This window comes from Protopterus annectens, chromosome 2.part0 (assembly GCF_019279795.1).
Source record: "Protopterus annectens isolate FY-2018-M chromosome 2.part0, PAN1.0, whole genome shotgun sequence".
Classification (NCBI taxonomy): Eukaryota; Metazoa; Chordata; order Ceratodontiformes; family Protopteridae; genus Protopterus; species Protopterus annectens.
Genome location: NC_056728.1, coordinates 1331315993 through 1331328492, shown reverse-complemented (window position 1 = coordinate 1331328492; position 12500 = coordinate 1331315993). Strand labels below are relative to the sequence as shown.

The 12500-nt window shown below is 37.7% G+C and overlaps 1 protein-coding gene across 1 annotated transcript in view; it reads right to left on the bottom strand.

Annotated features, from left to right (window-relative positions):
• The window catches only part of GRXCR1 (glutaredoxin and cysteine rich domain containing 1), a 384625-nt gene that overhangs the window by 351387 nt on the left and 20738 nt on the right, over positions 1–12500 (bottom strand). The window lies entirely within an intron of this gene.

Genomic DNA, 12500 nt, shown 5'->3' with positions numbered 1-12500 from the left:
GGACCTGTACAGAAGATTAGAAGCAAATATTGCTGTCTTATTATAGGTTTGCTTTTCATTTTGAAATTTAGTGCTATGTAAAATGGTAAACATGAGACTGGCATAAAGGACAGGTAGCCAGTATGCTCACTGTGTGCTGATCTATACATGACTTGTTAGGAATAGTTATATCTATAAAGTAACCTGAGTGTCTAATTTGTTAACAACTTTCATAACATGTTAGTCAGCTGACAAATTCTGATACGTGAGGGCAACTATACTTTTAAAGTTGTCTACTACTTCTATTCTAGTACCAGAAATTGTTAGAATAAAGTGACCATTTGATAAACATGGATTAAGTAAATTATTGTGAAGAGTATAACTTTAGATTTATTGACATTCAAGTAAGACCTAAGTCAGATTGCTACTCTTGAAATTTGAGAATTTCTGAGGGTTTCTAGCAAATTTACAGCTATGTTGGTAGAATTTAGTAAATCATAATAATTGGTATATTGTATGCGATGAATTGGCCAGGAAGCTGTCAACAGAATGCTGTTAAAAAGTATCAGACATGTTATGGATGACTAGGGACCCCAGAATAGATCCGTTCAACCTGGGCAGGGCTTTACTCCATCATGTAGGTTGGACATAAGCCAAATAATAATAATGGGTAAACTACTTTGTAAATGCCTAGGTTCATAGGTTCATAGGACAATACTAGGCTATTGGCCCAGAGGCCCTTATAAGCCTACCCAAGAATTTAACACATGTTCCCACAAAGTCACCACCTGTTTTCCCTGTCCAGCAGGGACACAGGTGGGATCCCAGGGGTATATATTCTGTTTCCCATCCAGTTGTCCAGGTCCTTCTTAAAGAGGGCTAGTGAGGTACTCTACTTGACATGGAGAGGAAGTATATTCCACAGATGGGGGGAGTCACTGGGACACAAATCTATACTGCCAACAAGTTCTATTAATGTCACAGACCAGGTTGAGACTTGTGTGTGGGTTGCACAAGTGGAGTTTGACTTACGGATATGCAGCAACTCCATTAAGGCTGAGTCTGAGATGGCCTCGTATGCCAGACACAGGTCATTTCTGAGCAGTCTGCATGAGACTGAGTAGAGGGACAAGGTTTGTAGCCTATCTGTATAGGATAGGTGTTTGAGACCCTGGATTTTCCTGGTCATGAACCTCTGTGTTTTCTCCAACTGCTGGATGTGTATGGCAAGGTACATACCAAAGGTGGCATTGTATTCAATAATGTGTCTGATAAGAGAGGAGTACAGGGATGTTATAACATCCTTGTTCCCGGATGAAATACCCTTACTTATGAGGTGAGCCATGTAGAAAGCCTTCCATACAACGGAGGCAACATGGTCATCAAAAGTCAGGTTGCTATCAACCTGGGTGCCCAAGTCCCTCACTCATGACTGATTGTGTGCTTAGTGCATTGTTATTAATGTGATAATTAGTGTGGACACATTTTCCCCAAAGGGTTAATGATACTTTATTTGGTATTTAGTGTGAGGCCATGCTTCTGGCACCAGTCATTAGTTTGGTTAAGGCCCTCATGGAGCATGTTCACATCACTAGGAGAATTTATGACAGTGCCCAGCTTGCAGTCTTCTGCAAACATGATCAGCCACAGACCACTGGTTTTGGCTTGAACCTCAGAAAAGTATATCCCAAACAGTAAAGGCCCCAAGACCAATCCTTCGGGTACACCACTTGTAACACATCTACTACTAGAGGAGGCTTCCCCTATTTTGACTGAGTGAGTTCTATCAGTGAGCCAGTTAGCTACTCATCTGGTAACATATGGGTTGATGCCTAGTGGGGAGAATTTATCTATTATGGCCGAGTGGGGAGTAGTGTCGAAGGCTTTGGCTAGGTCAAGGTAGGAAATGTGCACTGTCTTACCCTCATCCATGGCTTTGGTGACTGTTTCGAAGAAGGTGACCAAGTTTTACAGACATAATCTCCCTTTAATAAAACCAAACTGTGTGGGATCAAGCATTTGGAGGTTGCCAGTGTCCTTGTTTATAAAGTCCATGATAATGCATTCCATGACCTTGCAGACCAGGCTAGTTAGGCTGGTGGGCCCATAATTTCCCCGGTCAGTGGACACTCCACCTTTGTGCAGAGGTGATGACAGTGGCTGTCCTCCATTCTGCTGGGATGAAGCTGGACCACAGGCTTTGGTTAAATACGGTGCCTAGTTGTGCTGAGAGCTCTTGCCCGAGTTCCAGGCAAACTCCTAGATCTTTTAAATATACAAATATACAATCAATATAGAATAGGCTGTATTTGAGACTTTAGAGAGGTCTATAAAGCCTGAGTTAGTCATTTGGCCATTATTGAGTTGACTATGAAGCTATTCTTTGAAGTAAGGACAAGTAATCATCAGCATACTGTACCCGGACCACAAGCTGTGTGTTGTCAATGAGAGGGGGTTGTGCGTAAGTAAATAGGTGGTGAGTTGTTTGATGATATATCCCTCATGCATTTTTGAAACAGGAGAGACTAGGGCTGTTGGATGATACCTTCTTCAGATGATGTTCCACCATTGTGGACTGAAAAAATAATAGATGAGTTCAAAAGTTTTAGAATGCATTTTCAAGTAATACATATACTAATCGGTATGGAAAATGGTAGGGGATGCATTCTAGATGGCTGGAAAATTTTCTAAATCTGTCAATATACTTATAAGTCAGTAACTTGGTTTTTGCACTAAAGAGGTTTGAATGGGAAAGATAAATGACAGTAGGGTACTTTGTCATATGATATGTTAATCTATGGAATGTATGTAGTAGAGGGGATAGAAAGTGACACCCTTAGAAGGGGATAGAAAGTGACACCCTTAGATACTGCTCTGAAAATTTGTTAGGTGTTTTCTGAGCTGAGAGATTAAGTAGGGGCAGGGCGGAGACTTCTTACCAGGGCTAGTGAACATCACGATGTTGCTTCAAAATATACGGGAGTTGGTATTGCATTTATTTTGCTGACAGCTGATTTTTTTTCTTAGTATTATTTATTAGAGGTAGTTTCATTTTGTAATTTAATTCTTGAAAATATAAAAGAAATTGTGAAATTTTATACTGATGGTACCTTCTCCATGCAGAATCAGATTGGGTCACAGGTGATTTAATTTCATTTCAGGTGTTAAACTTCATATTGACTTGGCTTTGATTTTTTTTTTTTGTATGCATGCGAAGAACTTGTTGAATATACAAGGAAATATACACCGAAAAAGCTGACTGTATTATGCCGACTGAAAAGAATAAATGGTGGGAATAATTAAAACACTTAAGTAGTGTATTAAAAAATAGGTAAAGAAATAGTTTTCATATTTCTTGAATAATTGTACTGATACATCTTCTTTACATTTTTGGGGTGGAGCTCAAATGGGGGTTCATGTATTTGCAAAACTAAGATTTGTTTAATTCTTGTATTATAATTAAATAACAAAGCCACCGTATGTACTCATTTGGAAAAAGACACTTTATTAAGGTTCTGTGTCTTCAATTTGTCTCTATTAATGTTCAATTTTAAAATGACTTTAACAACTTGCATCTTTGCATTGCTGGCCTTTGTACATTTAAACTATGACTCCTGCAGTTGTGGGAAACAATTCATAGCTTCACAACATTTTGCGTGAATGTGGGCTCCTAATACGTACATTCAGTTTGCAAGTTACACAAGCAGCATTAAGTCATAAGTGAATAGCTTGCTGTGGGCAGCATGGGAAATACTCAATTGGTTTATTGTGTAAATGGCCATATATGTAATAGGAATTAACTTAAGTTTCGTTTGGGTTGGTCTGTAATTTAGCAACAAATCATTTTTGAATGAGAATGCTAATAAGTAGTCTATCTCCATAGTAAAGCACTACAAGGATATGAGCTTAAGCCAGATGGTTAGGGAGACAGCATTCACCAGATCAAACAGAAAAGATAAGATTAATCTCATAGGGATACTACTGCATATATTCCTACAAGGAAATAATTCCTAAAGCTTTGTAACCACTTAAATGGAGATGAAGGGAATCACCATGATTTAGCACAAAATTAATTTATTGTTAGTGCTTTTGGTCACTCTAAATCAATGAACTTCTTCAGAAAATGTAAGATCACATGCTTCACCTTTTAAATAACCCTCCTAATAAATGATGTCACATACACATCACATTTTGAAAGCCACAGTACAACTCACAACTCATGGTTCCTACATAATAAAATCTTAATCCAATTTACATAAATAGAAATATATATATATATGTGTGTATGTATAGGGTGGACTAGTAGTGCAGCGGTTAATGTTGGCACCTCACAGCAAGAGGTTCTCCAGTTTGAGTCTTGGTGGGGTGCCTTCGGTGTGGAGTTTGCATGTTCTCCCTGTATTAGTGTGGGTTTCCTCCAGGTACTCCAGTTTCCTCCCACAGTCGGACTTTCCCGGTCAACAAATGTTAAATATATATGTATATATAGATCCGGACACATGCTCGACTAGCATAGGTCCGAATCACAAAACATTGAACACACATACACCAAAGCACTTAACATCGACAAGTGCTTCCATGTATGTGTGGCTGTTTTGTAGCTTGGACTACAGTGCGGGTAAGGGAAAATTCCTTTTTGCCCACTGTAGTGTGATCTTGGAGTGAGAATAATAAAGTAGGCGGGGTGGGGGGTGCAGGGGGGCAAAGCCCCCTGTAGAAACATAGATTTTTTTTTTTAACTACACATACATGGAAGCGCTTTTTGATGTTAAGTGCTTTCGTGTATGTGGGTTCGATGTTTTGTGATTCGGACATATGCTAGTCGAGCATGTGTCCTAGACCCATATATATATATATATATATATATATATATATATATATATATATATATATATATATATATGGGTCTACCTGAGATGGTCGACAAGCCATTTGATCGACTTTCATTTGGTCGACAATTCATTTGGTCGACAAGCATGTTATGTGGGGGGCTTTGCCCCCCCCCACACCCCCCCTAACTATATATATCAACTCCAGGGTCCACAACATTAGGGAGGGGGCAAATCTGCCTGTCGACCAAATGAATTGTCAACCAAATGAAAGTCGATCAAATGGCTTGTCAACCATCTCAGGTAGACCCATATATATATATATATATATATATATATATATATATATATATATATATATATATATATATATTTATGTAGATATATCATAAAAATTTAAGAATAAATTAATAAGTATTATCCTCATCTTTGCAATGATTTTTATTTTGAAACACATTTAGGGTACAATGATCATTTAAGCCAGGGTAGGCATGAGCATTAAGCCTTAGCTGCAAGAGCAGCACCCTTTCTTCTAGTTTTAATGACCAGGGGCCACACATCACATTAGTATCCACTTGTTCAATTATCAAATAATGAAAAATAGTGGTTTGGGTTCTCTAAGACATGCATGGCTAAGGCATTGATTGTATTACATTTACTAATATTATACTGATGTTCGTATATACGCTGTCTAAGGGGCCATTCTGTTTTCCCTATGTAAAAACATTTACATAATTGGCACTCTGCTAAGTAAATTACTTCTTTACTATTGCAATCCTACTTTCCCTTCACATTATAACTTCTGCTATGTATTTCGAGAGTTTTTGTTACTTCAATGTTTTTACAATGTTGTCACCTACCACATTTTTTCATTCCCAGATTTGGAATATGGGGGGGTCAATTTTTCTTCAAGGAGTGTTTTAATATTACGTCCTCTTTTTAATGTCAATTTAGGCCTATCTCCCAACTTTGTTCTAATAATTGCATCTTCACTTATTAAAGCCCAATTTTCATTAAAATGTCTCTCAAAATGTTAGCATCACTTGAAAAAATTGTAGTAAATCTAACATTATAACTTAAACTGGGGATATTACTAATGCTATTATTACTATGTAGTGAGTCCACAGAAGTCTGGCCCCATTCATAATTATTGATGCCTTTATTTAAAATGGGCATAAAATGGCCTGCCATCCTTTTCCTTTCAACTTAACCTATTAGGTCTTCAATCAAATTGGAAGGATATGCTCTCCTTAGGAATATATTTCTAAGAATATTACATTCAAGTTCAATATCCTTGTCTAGGGAAATCATTTTGGCTGCTGTAACCAATTAGCCCTTTACTATGGCTCTTTTTTGATGGTATGGGTGGGAACTCTAAAAGTGTCGAAAATTATTTGAGTTTGTTGGTTTCCTGAAAATATTTGCTATATATCTTCCATTCACTTTATCTTTAGTCAGTTGAGCATCCAAAAAAGATATTTGTTCAGTTTCAAATTGCTAAGTAAATTGTAAAAATGAGGTCATGGAGGACAAATCATCTAAAAAGGTGTCAACAGATGTAAATCACCCTTCCAAATTACAAATATATCATCCAAATATCTAATGTACCAGTGTTTCTTATTTACGAATCTGGTGTTCTCAAATAGGTAATATTTCTCCCCATATGCCATCACACAATTTGCAAAGCTACCTCCACAAGGTGACCCCATTGCAACAACACTTTTTGCAAGAAACATTCTTTGTTAACTTAAATATAGTTGCTAGTTAATACTACTTCTAATAAACTCTCAATTAAGTTTATTTCGTCCCCATCAACTCCTTTTTCAAGTAAGAGTTCGGTAACCCACATTATACCAACACCCTGAGGGATGACGATGTATAAATCTTTAACATCAATAATCAGGAAGTTATATTCATTAGTGTATTTAATTCATTAAGCTCTTGTAAGAAGCTCAAAGAATCCTGACATATTTGAGGTTCAGTATGTAGATATTTTTTCAGCTTACTATCCACAATTTTGGCACAGGCATACATGATGGAATTTCTTCCATCTACGATAGGCCGTAAGGGGGGATTTATTTTTTATTTATTATTTTATCATTTTGTTGACCGGGAAAGTCTGACTAGGTTCAACTGAGCCTGTTTTCAGTGGAGGCCCGGGGAGAAATGCTCCAGATGCATGTCTTTGGAATGTGGGAGGAAACCGGAGTACCCGGAGGAAACCCACATGAACACAGGGAGAACATGCAAACTCCTCCAAATCTTTATGGATTTCAGGGATCCCAAATATAACTGTGTTAAAGGGGACATTATGTTTAAATAATTATAGGTGTCTATATCAATACGGCCTAGTATAAACAAATCATTAATAGAGGCCCTCACATGCTGGTATGCCCCATTTAGTTCATTAATAGATACTTTAACATAAGCATCACTATATAATAGTTTTAACATCCTGTTTTGTAATTCCCCTCATCCATAAATATTAACCCACTCCCTTGTCAGATCTCATAACCCTCACATTCTTCATTTTCAACTGGCGCAATGCTTGTATTTCCATCTGCATTAAGTTGTCTCTTTGTTTTCAAAAATTGGTCCCGATAATACAGCCATGAAATCCATCTCACACAGTTTCTCAAATAAACCCAAAGTTACATGCATTGGACAGTTAAAGAAACTGGAAATTTTAAAGTCACTACTCATCTCAGATTTGTTAGCCAAGAGAACATTCAAATTTAATTTGTGTAAATAAATTTTTAAATCTAACAGTATTTTAGGTAAATCAGCCCTTGTAGTGGGAACATATGAGAGACCCTTAGGCAATACTTCTATTAATTCAGGGACTACAGGCTGGGAAGAAAAGTTATAAATTTTAAAGTCATCTTGTCTATTGGTAGAAATGCTAACTCTCTTCCCCAAGTCATTTACTTGTATGAAAGTATCTTCATCCTCTACCTCTGCCATCGATTCATAGGTTCATAGGTTCAGTGATTAGTACTGGAAATGCTAACTCTCTTCCCCAAGTCATTTACTTGTATGAAAAGATCTTCGTCCTCTACCTCCATTGTCGATTCTGTTTCTTGACCACTGGTTGCACCATGCACCACCTTGGAAATTGGGTTGGTTCCTCTTCTGGGGCTCGTGAAAATCCAGATTATATGTGCCAGCGCTGGATGGATTGTGTTCAGCAAATAAATGTGCCTGTGGCTGGCGGTCCCTTATTCATTCACTCTGTCTAATTGGCTTGGTATAGTTCCCATTCATGCCCTCAATATTAGTAGTAGAAGAGCTGGAAGTATTTACATTACAGTCAAAGTTGTTAATAGCTTTAGTTTGATTCTGACTAGCAATATCTGAATTCCCCCAAATCAGCGACAAAGTGGAAGGAAAGTAGGCCATACCATTTTCATAAACTAGTTTGTCCCTCTCCATTTTTCTGGTTTTTGCTTCTTTTAATCTTGAAACAGTATGATCAATGCTAGAAAAAATACAACAAAAGTCGTACTAATAACATGTAAAATCTCTGTCAGTTTTTATTTCATTCTTGAGTTTCATTAGGTCATCCTTTAGGATCTCGGCTTGCGAACTGTAGTGTTTTATAAGCAGTTCAAGAAACTTGAGCCCTTCTTTGTCAAATAGGAGGAGCAATTTACAATGGAACAGAGAATTTTTGACTAGACCAGTAGGATATCACCCCTGCTGTAAACCTTTAGGGATATGTTGCCTGTGAATGGGTCTACTTTACATGGTCGACTTTTCACAAATTCGATTTTTATATGGCCAAGACCATATGATCAACTTTTGAAAAGCCGACCATGAGGAACTGCTATCTCTGTACAGTGCAAAATGGGAAAATTTCCCTCTTCTGCACTGTAGTGTGATCTCAGAGTTGGTATATTTAAGTAAAGAGGGGTGTGGGTTCATTGTGTTTTTTGTGTTTATTTTACATGATTGGCTTTCTGAAAGTCGATCAAGTGGTCTTGGCCATATGAAAGTCGACTTTGTAAAAAGTCGACCATGTAAAGTAGACCCATGTGAATGCATTCCCTAAAGTAAATGACCTCTATTTGCAGCTTTTTATATTTCAACATTTTCTGGTCAAAGGTTTTCAAGTTGGTAACAATATTACTTCAATTCATATTGTTATCACCAACACACACACATCACAGTGCAAATTAATTCAGGTAGAAAACAAAGAACTGTGAAAAAAAAGACACTTTCCATACAATCCAAGTGAAAAAAGGGCTATCTACATAAACATGGGATATGACATATATTTATTCATCTAGACTGTCATTATTAGATTTGGGTAATGGTACCATGAGCAAATAACATAAATGCTCAGCAATTTGATTTGTTCACACAGACAGCCCATCTAAAGCAACAAGTGATGCCAGACACAGAGCTATGAGGGTATGGAATGTTTGTGTGTTTTTTTTTTTTTTGTTAAGTTACAAAGCAGTCCACAACTTAGTTTGGGTATATATTGTCTTCTGGAAAGAGTTAGTCATTTGTGTTGTAAGTATGCATGTCTATGGTTTAAAATGTATCGTTCTGAAGCTTACGGTGAAATATAATATAAAACCAAACTAGGTAGGGGGCTATGCCCCACACACCACCAATGTGAGGGGCTGTGCCCCCACCCCTTCAACTATATATACTAACTCCAGGATCAGACTACAGTGGGAAAATGGGCATATACCTTTTACTTGCCTTACAGAACTCTACACAGTGCCACTATTTCACTTCAGTGAAATGAGATTCGGTGAAATGAGCTTTCAGTAATTTGAGCTTTCAGTGATTTGGTCAAGGTGAATTCAAATTCACTGAAATGAGCTTTCAATGAAACAAAGTAGATGCACACACACACACACACACACACACACACACACATATATATATATATATATATATATATATATATATATATATACACACATACACACACACATATATATATATATATATATATATATATATATATATATATATATATATATGTATATTTATATATGTATATACATATATCTATATATATCTATATATATATCTATATATATCTATATGTATATATATATATATATATATATATATATATACACACACCACACACACACACACACACACACACACACACACACACATACACACATATATATCACAATATTTTTAGTTCAATACATAATCTAATAGGAGAAATCCATTTATATATCTTGGCCACATCCAGATATGATTTGAAGACATTTATGTGTCATAAAATCAATCAATCAATCATTCCCAATGGTATGATATGACTAATAAATCATGTATTTCACTGTGTCATATAATATATCTGCTTTCTAAGGTTATAATTGCATTTGCCAAACGTTAAATGTTAATGCTATGCAGTATTGTACTTACTATCTTCTAAATAATATCCTGAAAAAAAATCAAAAGTGGGTTGCTGGGTATTGAACCCACCCACAATTAAGCTGATGTACTCATTGCCTAATGTAATCGCCAAGCACTACTGGAGTAGGCATACATGCTTGATATAAAAGTTAGGTCATGGCTGCTGAAGATGATATACAGTAATGGACTGAAAATACTTCTCTGCCTTAAATTCAGACCTGTTGCATACTTAAACCGTGAGTTAGTGTCTCCTGATTCACCACAAAGCTTTCAGCTATCTCTGCTGCAGCCATATCATAGGTGATGGGTTAGTACACTTACACAACTGAGGGGTGTATGCAGTCTTAAATAAATGCTCCAATAACCTCTCCGGAGGCCCAGCTTGTGCTTTTCATGTCACTGTAATGGTGGTGACACTGCTTCCCAGTGCATGGGATGCCAGTTGTACTGGAGACAGCCTTAGCCAAACTATTCCAAGTCTCAGCCTTATAAGGAGACTTGGTATATCCCCCTGCAGTAACCTCTGATTATATAGCTTTACAATGAGTGCCACAAAAATCCTGGACTCTTGATGATGATGTTGATGATGAAGAGGCATGGTCTAGGAATGCAGAGGGTCAGTCTGACACTGAGTTTGTGCCACTAACATCTCCTCTGCCTATTTCAGACACAGTCAGTATGCTTACGCATACCCATGACTCAGAGACCTCAGGCATAGAACAGGTTGAGAGTGACACAGTGTGGTTACTCCAGCTGAAGAACTAGTTGCTTCTCCCCATAGACATCTTGATGGTGAACTGCCATGCAAGCATGTTGGTAGAGGTACTCAGAGGAGGCCTCCTGTCCACCCACCTCCAGGTGCTACATGACATATGTGCAATGCCATAATGGAGGTGCAGGCACATTTTACCAAGGTCTCAGAAGATATAGTGTGAGCACTAAACATTGTGCATTCTGATGTGTGGGACTGCCTGAACCATGTGGGTGACTCTTTGTAAAGTATGCATGAACTACTGGATCAGGCAGTGTCTGTAATGGAATATGCGCTGGGGAGGGTCACCATCTGTATTGCTGTAGAGCAACTGCATCATCTGGTGCTAGTAATGTGGCCATGCAAGGTCCCACTCCCATATTGGCACTACTTCCACTGTTCCATATGTGATTGTGGAGTCCACAGCCAGACGTGGTCGGCCACATGGTCATGGTCATGCTCATGGACGTAGTCATGATGAGAGCTCATCCAGAAGACATCACTCACATTCAGGTAGCACCACAAATTTTTTCTAGATCCATGGAACTGGTAGTGCAACCACTTGCAGAGGTAGTTCTCAGAGACAAGAGCTACAATGCTGAAATGGTCAGTGTACCATGCACAGCTTCCAGGACATAGTGCTAGCACAGTGTTTAACTGTGTTCATGCAGACACACACACACACATACACACACACACACACGCACACGCACACGCACACACATGCACATGCACACGCACACGCACATACACACACACACACACACACACACACACACACACACACACACACACACAGATTTTTGTTGTATTTGTATACACTTAGTTTGGTGGTGTCATGCTTGCAATCCTTTCTCTCCCCACCCACCCTTTGCAAGTGGTGATGACTTTCCCTGCCTTTTGCATATTTCTTTGTGAATTCAGGTTGTAAATATGTCTGATGCACATTGTGGATAGCTAATACTTTCTTACTTAGAATGTTCCTTTAATGTGAATGTATTGCCAAATAAATGCTTTTAATTACAGTTCATAATCAGTTGTGAATGATTGCTTCTGTAACTGTTGACCCTCACTGCATTTTTGTTATGTTCTTACTCGTGCAGTCAGAATAGATATTTAAGTATTGCTTACTGCTATATATGTGCAAATGGAGCTAATATTCACCTGCTCAGTGGTTTATATGTAGTGGGCAAATTAAATGCTTGATGCACATTACTGGGCAAAATCCATAGCTGCATATTGCAAGTATCACGCATAAGCTACTACTGACATTACTGTGCATCTGGGTCATTATCACCTTATGGACATATAGAATTTGCAAAACACAGTCATCAGTTATATAACTGTATTGATTTTTCTAAACAGGTTCCAGAATTACCTTGGTAATAATGCAGATGCAAGATGTCTCCCAGGGGGCTTCCTGTGTTTTATGACAGAATACAGCCATTACATGGTTAAGTAAAGGTTCTAAAGTTTGGCAGGCATCAGTTTTAATATTTGTATGTGCTAAGGCTGTTATTCTTTAAATTAGGTATTCGGTGTTTGTGTGT